Source organism: Trachypithecus francoisi, unplaced genomic scaffold (genome assembly GCF_009764315.1).
Source record: "Trachypithecus francoisi isolate TF-2019V2 unplaced genomic scaffold, Tfra_2.0 Lachesis_group20, whole genome shotgun sequence".
Classification (NCBI taxonomy): domain Eukaryota; kingdom Metazoa; phylum Chordata; class Mammalia; order Primates; family Cercopithecidae; genus Trachypithecus; species Trachypithecus francoisi.
In genome coordinates, this window is record NW_022681466.1 from 28,731,517 (window position 1) to 28,742,552 (window position 11,036).

Below are 11,036 nucleotides of genomic sequence, written 5' to 3' on the forward strand. Positions count from 1 at the left end.
GAAAAATATATTTTTTAAAGATTTTTAAAGATAAGCAAGGCCTACATGACATATGGGACATTACAAAGTGACTGAACATTTGAATTTTCACTGCCCCAGAAGGCAGAGAGAAAATGAAAGGGATTGAAAATCTATTCTATAAAATAACAAGTGAAAATTTCCCAAGTCTAGCAAGATATTTACACATCCAGCTATAGAAAACTCAGAGATCACCAAGTCAGCACAATGCAAAAATAATCTTCTCCATAGTACACTACGGTCAAAATGTCAAATGTCATAGTCAAAGAGATAATTCTAAAAACAGCAATAGAAAAGCATCTAGTCAATCATTAAGGACCCCCATCAGAGTAACAGCAAATTTCTCAGCAGAAACCTTACTGACCAGGTGATGAAGGAACAATATATTCAAAGTGATGTTAAAAAAAAAAAAAAAAAAGTTTAGCCAAGGATACTATACCCAGAAACATTATCCTTTATAAATGAAGGAGAAATAAAGTCTTTCCAAGATAAGCAAAAGCTGTGGGAATTAATCAGCACTATACCAGCTCTACAAGAAATGCTGAAGGGAGTTCTACACTTGGAATAAAAAGAAAGAGGTTCTACACCTGGAAGCAAAAGGACAATAACTACCATCATAAAAATCCACAAAAACAGTGGACTGAAGGTTGCACCATGGCTGTGAGCTTCCTAGTTCTCTGCTGCTGCTATACCAGCGACATGGGGTTCCCACAGACCTGGAAATTCCGACCCCTCTTTCTCAACCCAGAGCAAATCGAGACGTCCAGGTGAGAGTTCAGTTGATTTCCAAAGACTCATGTTATGTAAGGAAGCCACCAAGAAGAGCAAAGAGAAGGAGCCAGAGATGGCTCTTCCTCAGGGACACTTGACTTTCAGGGATGTGACTATAGAATTATCTGTGGAGGAGTGGAAATGCCTGAACCCTGAGCAGAGGGTTTTATACAGGGAAGTGATGTTGGAGAACTACAGAAACCTGGAGTCTGTGGATAGCTCTTTAAAATCCATGATAGAGTTCTCATTAATAAGGCAAAGCAATACAAAAGGGTTCCACACAGGGACATTGGGAAGACATGAAAGTCATCACATTGAAGATTTTTGCATCCCAAAAATCAAGAAAGATATTCATGACTTTGAGTTTTAGTGGCAAGAAATCAAAAGAAATGGCCATGAAGCACCCATGACAAAAACCAAAGGGTTAACTGGTAGTACAGACCGACATGATTAAAGGCACAGTGGAAACAAGCCTATTAAAGATCAACTTGGATTAAGCTTTCATTTACATCTGCCTGAACTTCACATATTTCAGACTGAAGGAAAAATTGGTAATCAAGTGAACCAGTCTATCAATGATGCTTCCTCAGCTTCAACATCCCACATAATTTCTTGTAGTCTCAAAACCCATATTTCTAAAAAGTTTGGGAAGAATTTCCTCCATTCTTCATTATTCACACAAATACAGGAAGCACACATGAAAGAAAGTCTTTTCAATGTAATGAGTGTGGCAAAGCCTTTACTTATAGCTCACACTTAAGGAGACATCACATAACCCATTCAGTAGAGAAACAATATAAACGTGATGGATGTGACAAAGTCTTTCATCAGAAGCAATACCTTGCATGCCACCATCGGGTTCATACTGGAGAGAAACCTTACAAGTGTAATGAGTATGGCAAGACCTTCAGTCAGAAGTCTTACCTTCAATGCCATAGACCTTATACTGGACAGAAACCTTACAAATGTGAAGACTGTGACAAAGTTTACAGTTGCAGATCACAACTTAAAACGCATAGGAGAATTCATACTGCAGGAAAAACCCTACAAATGTAAGGTTTGTGACAAGGCTTTCTGGGATACTTCATGCCTTTCATGCCATAAGAGAGTTCATACTGGAGAGAAACCTTACACATGCAATGAATGTGGCAAGGCTTTTAGTAGAAAAGCACACCTTGCACTTCATCATAGACTTCATACTGGAGAGAAACCTTACAAAGGTAAGGTTTGTGACAAGGTTTTCTGGCATGTTTCATGCCTTGCACAACATCAGAGAGTTCATACTGGAGAGAAATCTTACAAGTGTAATGAGTGTGGCAAGACCTTTGCTCGAAATTCAGCCCTTGCAATGCATAAGGCAATTCATGCTGGAGAGAAACCTTACACATGTAATGAATGTGGCAAGGCTTTTAGTAGAAAAGAAAACCTTGCACTTCATCATATACTTCATACTGGAGAGAAACTTTACAAATGTGAAGAATGTGACAAAGTTTACAGTTGCAGCTCACACCTTGAAAGACATAAAGGAATTCATAATACAGAAAAACCATACAAATGTAAGGTTTGTGACAAGGCTTTCCGGAGGGGTTCATGCCTTGCACAACATCAGAGAGTTCATACTGGAGAGTTCATACTGGAGAGAAACCTTACACATGTAATGAATGTGGAAAGGTTTTTAGTCAAAAAGCAAACCTTGCATGTCATCATATACATCATACTGGAGAGAAACCTTACAGTCTAATGAGTGTGGCAAGACCTTCAGTCAGAAGTCATTTCTTACAGACCTTCGTAGACTTCATACTAGAGAGAAACATTACAAGTGTAATGAGTGTGGCAAGACCTTCACTTGAAATTCAGCCCTTGTAATTCATAAGGCAATTCATACTGGAGACAAATCTTACAAGTATAATGAATGTGGGAAAATTTTTAATCAACAATCAAACCTGGCACAACATCAGAGAGTTCATACTGGAGAGAAACCTTACAAGCCTGTAATGAGTGTGGCAAGACCTTCAGTTGGATGTTATCCTTTGTATGCCATCGTAGACTTCATACTGGAGAGAAACCTCACAAGTGTAATGAGTGTGGCAAAGCCTTTAGTGGGCAGTCCACACTTATTCATCATCAAGCAATCCACAGCATAGGGAAGCTTTACAAATGTAATGATTCTCACAAAGCCTTCAGTAACACTATAACCTTTGCAAAGCATTCGAGAATCCATAATGAAGAGAGATCTTACAAGTGTAGTAAATGTGGCAAAATTTTCAGACATCGTTCATACCTTGCAGTTCATCAGCAAACTCATGCTGGAGAGAAACCCTACAAATGTCGTGACTGTGGCAAGGTCTTCAGGGAAGTTTCATATTATGCAAAACATAGAAGAATTCATACAGGAGATAAACCTCAAGTGTGATGATTGTAGCAAAGTCTTGACTTCATGTTCACACCACATTAGACGTCAGATAATCTATACTGGACAGAAATCTTACAAATGTCATATGTGTGGCAAAGTCTTCAGTCCGAGGTTAATCCTTGCAGAACATCAGAAAATTCATTTTTGAGATAATTGTTCCAAATACAATGACTATAGAAAATCATAAAGCTTTAATTGACATTAGAGCCTTCAGCATTGACTTGAGATTGAGTTGACTTAACACTGAGTTCAAACATTAATGGACATTAAAATGTTTATGTTAAGAAGACTGGGGGCCAGGCGCGGGGCTCACGCCTGTAATCCCAACAATGTGGGAAGCCGAAGCAGGTGGACCACGAGGTCAGGAGATCGAGACCATCTTGGCTAACATGGTGAAACCCAGTCTCTACCAAAAATACAAAAAATTAGCCGGGCATGGTGGTGGGTGCCTGTAGTCCCAGCTACTCAGGAGGCTGAGGCAGGAGAATGGCGTGAACCCGGGAGGCGAAGCTTGCAGTGAGTCGAGATCGCGCCACTGCACTCCAGCCTGGGCGACAGAACGAGACTCCTCCTCAAAAAAAAAAAAAAAAAAAAAGAAGAAGAAGAAGATTGGGCCGGGTGCGGTGGCTCACGCCTGCAATCCCAGCACTTTGTGAGGCCAAGGCAGGTAGATTACCCCCACACCTGGCTACGGGAGGTGGAGGCTGTTGTGGGGGCGGGGCCTGGTTAGAAGGGGCGGGGCCTTGAACAGGACTTACGCTGGGCAAGAAGAATGAGGCTGCCTGGGGCCCTGGCCAGAGAGCTGGAAGGAGCGGTGCCACAGCGTGATCGTCCTCTTGGGGGCAAGGTCTGGAAGGGGTGTTGTTCTGAAGGGCAGGTCCTGGAGGGGACGGGTCTTGGCTTTCTCCTCAGTCTGGCCCGGGATGTCGCCTGCTGTCATCCTCTTGCCCTCCAGGACTGTATTCTCTGGGTTCTGATTGGTGGATTGTTTCTGATGTGCGGTGATATTACCCCTAATATCACAGGGATGCTTCCTGTACGTTTTAAGTTAATATTTCAAACAATCGAAGGTAAAACAACATATTGTAGTGGGCCACCTGTACTGAACGCTGAATCGTTTTTCCTCTTAAGTTGAAAATGGTGTTAATGCAAAGCACCTTGTTTCAGCAGGCAGAGTCACGCATCCTACAGGGTGAGCTCCCCTCTTTTGGGGCAGGGCGGGGGAGAGGGGCAGGGACCTTGGTAAAGGAGTGGAGTGAGGCGCTGGTTGCAGCAGGGACTGACAATTAGAATGGCTTATTAAACTAGGCAAGGTCCTGGGTTGAGTGGTTAATGGAAACTGAAAGGTGACATGCAAAACTGCCAATTACACAAAGGAGGTGAAGGAATATTTCATTTTTCATGGAAATAAAGTCAGGGCCCAGAGTGGTGGTTCACACCTGTAATCCCAGCACTTTGAGAGGCCGAGGCGGGAGCACCGCTTGAGCTCAGGAGTTCGAGATCAGCCTGGGCAACAATAGTGAGACCTCGTCTCTACTAAAAATCAGAAAAATCAGCCAGATGTGGTGGTGCAAGCCTGTGGTCCCAGCTGCTGGGGGCGCTGAGGTCGGACGATCGCTTGAGCCAGAAAGTTGGAGGCTGCAGTGAGCTCTGATCTTGCCACCACACTCCAGCCTGGACAACAAAGCTAGACCCCATCTCAAACAAACAATCAAATAAATGAGAGATATAATTCCTTTTTTAAAAATAAGAGAAGAGATTTTCTTTCCCTTTGTCTCTTTTCTTAGGACGTTTATTTAGAAAATTTGTGAATGCATTTTCTCTGTCTTCTGAGGTGTTTCTTTTCTTTTTCTTTTTCTTTCTTTTTTTTTTTAACGGAGTTTTTCTCTTGTTACCCAGGCTGGAGTGCAAGGCACGATCTCGCCTTGCCGCAACCTCTGTCTCCCGGGTTCAAGCGATTCTCCTGCCTTGGCCTCCCAAGTAGCTGGGATTACAGGCATGAGCCACCATGATCGGCTAACTTTGTATTTTTTTTAGAAACTAACTAAACCTTTTTTCAGCTTAATGACCCAGGGATGTATTTCTGAAAAACTTGGGAGCTCTCTTTGAAAGACAAACAGCAAGGGAGAGAGTACCTTTATCTTAGTAGGAAATTAAATAATTCAAACATCAAATAACTTAAATTTAAAGCTATCGACCTTTAGGTAGTTCTGAGCCTTGAGAGGAATGTGGCCATGTAACCTGAGTCCAGTGGTATGCAGGCTCAACTTCTAAGAGTTTTCCTGTAAATAATTAGGAAGACTAAGCAGCCCCAAAGATAGGACCTCCTGGGATCATTGTCCCTTCTTATGGAGTGATAAAGTAACCTTCCACGAAGTGTATTAATCTGTAACCAATCAAGTTGCTGCAACCTATGCACTACTCTTGAACGGAAAATGTTGTGAGTCTGCTAAGGTTTCTCTGTCTTTCCCTATGTGTGTGAAACCCTAATGTCTCTACTTTGGAACACTGATCCCATTCATTTAGAGTTGATGTTTCCAGGTGGCTATTTCTAAACTTTGTGTTCAAGAAATTCTATACATAATCGTAGAAAAAAGAAAAAAAGAAAATCCACAAAAGCATAAAACCCACTGGTAGAGTAAAAACACAAATAAGGAAGAGAAAAGACTCAAATGTTACCACTACAGAAACCCACCAAACCACAATAAAACAATAAGAGAGAAATAAAGGAATAAAGGATATGCAAAACAACCAGAAATCAGTAAAATGGCAGGTACAAGTTCTCAAATATCACTAATAATCCTTAAAACTCTGAGATCTGATTAATAAATTTGGTAAAGATGCAGGATGCAGAATCAACATACAAAAATCAGTAGCATGTCTACACACTAACTAGCTGAAAAAGAAATTAGGAATGCAACTTCATTTCCAACAGCTCCAAAAATATATAAAGTACCTAGGAATAAATTTAACCTAAAAGGTAAAAGACTTCTACTACAAAAAAAAAACTACTAAACACCATTGAAAACTTTAAAGATGATACAAGCAAATGGAAAGACGTCCCATACTCATGGGTCAGAAGTAACATCATTGAAGTGACCATACTACCCAAAGCAATCTAAAGATTTAATCAAAGCCTGTCAAAATATCAATGTCATTTTTCATAAAAATAGAATAAAGCAATTCTATAGTTTGTATGGAACCAAAAAAGAGTCCAAATAATCAAAGCAACACTAAGCAAAAAGAGCATAGCTGAAGGTATTACACTGTCTGACTTCAAAATATGTTACAAGGCCTTAGTAAACAAAACAGCATGGTATTAGTATACAAACAGACACACAGACTAAAGGAACAGAACAGAGAAACCAGAAATGAACCCACATTTTAGACCTAATTTTGACTAAGTACCAAGAGCATTCACTGGGATAAGGATAGTCTGTTCAAAAAATGGTGCTGGGAAAATTATATATCCATGTACAAAATAGAACTGAACCCCTATCTCTCACCATATATAGAAATGAATGTGAGATGGATTAAAACATTAAACATGTATAATAAACTGTAATACTACTAGAAGCAAACATAGAGGAAACACATTGAACTATGCAAAGATTTTGAAGTCACAGCTAAGACCTCAAAAACACAGGAAACAACACCAAAAATAGACAAATGGGACCATATTAAACTAAAAAGCTTCTGCAGAGCAAAGGAAATAACAGAATGGAAAGAAAATCTATTGAATGTAAGAAAATATCTGCAAATCACTCATCTGACAAGTTACTAATATCCAGAATATACAAGGAACTCAAACAACTCAACAGGCAAAAAGTAAATAATCTCATCTAAAAAATTGTCAAAGGATGTGAATAGATAGATATTTCTCAAAATAATACATACAAATGACCAATGGGTATATTAAAAAACACTCAGCATCTCCAATCATCAGGGAAATGCATGTGAAAACCACAATGAGATATCATATTACTCAAGTTGGAATGATTATCAATCATAAAAAGACAAAAAAAAAGACGTATCCTGGCAAGAATGCAAAGAAAAAGTAACTATTATACCGTTGGTGGGAATATAAATTAGTACAGCCACCCTGGAAAACAGTATGGAGATTTCTTAAAAAGCTAAAAATAAAATTACCATACAACTCAGCAATCCCACTACTGAGTATTTACAGAAAGAAAAAGAAATCAGTATATTAAAGGGATACATGCACCCCCATGATTACCGCAGCACTACTCACCATAGCAAAGGTACAGAATCAACCTGTGCTCATTAACAGATAAATGAATTTAAAACGTGGCATATATACACAATGGAATACTATTTGACCATAAAAAGGAATGAAATCATTTTATTTGTATCAACATAGATAGAAGTGGAGGTGATTACATTAAGCGAAATCAGCCAGGCACAAAAAAAAATGTCATATGTTCTCACTCATGTGTGGAAATTTAAAAAGTTGATTTCATGGAGGTAGAGAGTAGAATTATACATACCAGAGGCTGAGAAGGATTGTGCATGATGATGGTAGATGAAGAGAGGTTTGTTAGTAAGTGTGAACATATGACTAAATAGTAGGAATAAATTCCAGTGTTTGATAACAGAGTAAGGCATCTATAGTTAACAGCAATGTGTTGTATATTTCACAATAGTTAGAAGGGAGAACTTGAAATGTTTCCAATACAGAGAAATGATAAATATTTGAGATTATGAATACACCAAATACCCTCACTTGATTATTACACAATCTACTCATGTAATTAAATATCATATGTACCCCATAAATATGTATGAATATTATGTATTAAAACTACTAAAACAACTACTAAAAATAAAATGTGTTTCATTTGGCATAGCAATTCTGATTCTAAGAACATGAATGAAAGACATACTCACATGTATATACAAAGAGGGAAATAAAATAATGCTCATTATAAAAAAAATTTCTTAACAAAACCAAAGGAAAACAATATCATTACCCTTAAATGTAGGGTATGTATTTCATAATATGGATGTACTATAAATTATTTAAATAATTATTTAAGTGTGCAGTACATCCATATTATGGAATATTATGCAGCTGTTAAAAATAATAAAAACAACATATTCTGTGATAGAGAAATATATCTAAGACTCTTGTTAAGTAAAAGAGCAGGGAAAGAAGGCATATAGTATAATATTACTTATGTAAATGTGTAGTTTTGTATATAAGTGTGGGCAAGCACATGTATAAATACAAAGAAAAATGAGTTATTATATACATCGACATGTTAGCTTTGTTTATTACTTTGGGATAGAAAAAGTGGTGGGGGGATGAAAGCAAGTGAAAAGTCATGTTTTCTCAAAAGAGATATTTCTTGATCTTCTTCAATAAAAGCATATTTATTTAATACTTCTATGATAAATGCATTCACAAATAAAAATAATTGTAATAAATGAAACTTCAAAAAGATCTAAAAGACTAATACATGAATATTTAGTATATTTTAGTCTATCTTCAGCTGTCCAAGGAGGGTTTAAAACAAGAAAAAATTCATATAAGGAAAAGATGAATAAATCTGAATATGTAAAAATTTAACATTTCTCCATGTAATAAAACACTGAAAATGAATTGAGAGTCCATTGACATCTTTAAAAAGCATTGTCATAGGTGTGGAATTAACATCTTTTATACATAAATATATCTTAGAAAACAGGAGAAAAGGATTAGCAAATATTAAGGTAGAAGGCACGGGATATTTTCAAAGGAGAAAAGCAGTTAACAATCATCAAATAGAAAGACTTAAACTTGGATAACAATCAACAAAATGTACATTAAAAAATCAACAAGATGCCAATTTATGTATCAAATTGAGAAGGAATAAATAATGTTTAAAAATAATTCTCTTAATGGAACTATAGTGAAACAGACTCTCTCAGTTGTTGGTGGGAATGTAAGGTGATGGATATTTCTGGAGAACAATTTAACAATGGTTTAGAAAAACAACAAAAGGAAATATGTAGGGAGGTTAACAGTGATTATCCCTGGATGTTGGGATTAGGAATCATCTGTTTTTTGTTACTTCTACTTAAAAAATATTTAAAAATTATTAATACCCTGAGTGTCCACAGTAAAGGTCCTTTTAAGCAAATGGCCCTGCGTCTACTACACAGACTATTGTGTAATTCTGGGGTCGACTTACCAGAAGTTTCTGATTACTGGGTGAGTGTTCATTTTTATAATGAGACTGCAGAACACTGAACGGAGGATGGAACACAATCCCAACCAAATCACTCAACACTATAAAGTGGACAGGAGGAGGAATACTAGACTGTCACTGGTTGCTGCCTTTGGATGGTAAAAATGCCCAAGCCAATTCTTTCTATCTTTTGAAAATTCCTAAGTTACCCAAATGAGTGTATACTACATTTAATTTGACCCAAAAAAGTGCGTATAACTGAGATTGGGTATTTTTGTTTGGTGGGGGGAAGGTTGATCTAGATCTACAGGATATCTTATGTCCTACGGTCATTTCAATCTATTTTCCATGTCTCAAAAATAGAACTTTCATTGTTTTATGTGCAAGAGTTTCCAGTGTTTTGTTTGTTTTTTTTTAAAGATCATGATATCAAGAAAGCATTTCTATTCTTCATCCCACATATTTCTTTTATTAATGTCTCCCCATGGTCTTTGAAATGTAATTTCAAAAGCTCAAAGAAGTCAACCTTCCTCCATGCAATAAAAGTTTGTGGTTCTTAAATAACTTTAATCTTAATACTTTTTACTTTTCTTTAAGGTACTCCCTTTCATATTAGCTGATTTGCTCCTCTTTTTCCCGCATGCTGCCTACAGAAATCCTACTTTAATTATACCACTGTTGGAACTTCAAAAGAAAGCCTCAGCACAATGGATTTATTCTTTTTCAGTTTAATTTTACTTGTTAAAGAAGTTTTCTTTAGCTACCAGGTTAAGAAAAAAGGTAGAGCTGAGTTTTATTAAACCTTGTTCTACAGCAAAGCTTCAGTTCAAGCTCTTTGAACCAGATCTGCTATGACAGAGGTCAGTCGCTACTTTTTTTAAGGATAATAACACACACATGCATTCTCTCTGTTTTTATTCTTATTCTTCCATTGAAGTTATTTCTGTGAAAGGGGATATATTCCTTATTCTCCTATAATACAGAATATTGCTCTAAAGTCCCTTAAATTAAATAAGATAAAGCAAATGTGGTAGCTTAAATAAAACCCAGCATAGATAATTAAATTAATTATCCACATAGAGTTAAAGTTCAGAAAATAGAAATAAATACACACAAACTTAGAAGACTTGGTTTTATTAAGGACAATGAATAATGGGCCCCAGACCACTGATCATTTTTGGAAATTTTCTGCTTATACTTTTGGTTATTTAATCCACTAACCACCCACCCCTGGCCACATCCTATAAAGTCGAGATGTGGTTCATGCTTTTTTTTTTTTTTTTTAACTTTAAGTTCCAGGATACGTGTGCAGAACGTGTAGGTTTGTTACATAGGTACACATGTGCCATGGTGGTTTGCTGCAACTGTCAACCCGTCATCTAGGTTTTAAGCCCCACAGGCATTAGGAATTTGTCCTAATGCCCTCCCTCCCTTTACCGCCTATCCCCTAAAGAGGCCATGGTGTGTGATGTTCCCCTCCCTGCATTCAGGTGATCTCATTGTTCAACTCCCACTTATGAGTGAGGACATGCGATGTTTGATTTTCTATTCCTGTGTTAGTTTGCTGAGAATGATGGCTTTCACCTTTACCCGTGTTCCTCAGCCATGCATTTCTTTCTAGTTTCCTCTGATGCCATGTTACA

General features: G+C 37.4%; 1 pseudogene; it reads left to right on the forward strand.

Annotated features, from left to right (window-relative positions):
• The first annotated feature begins 709 nt into the window (after positions 1-709).
• Positions 710-3,571, forward strand: LOC117066494 (annotated as a pseudogene).
• The last annotated feature ends 7,465 nt before the right edge of the window (positions 3,572-11,036 follow it).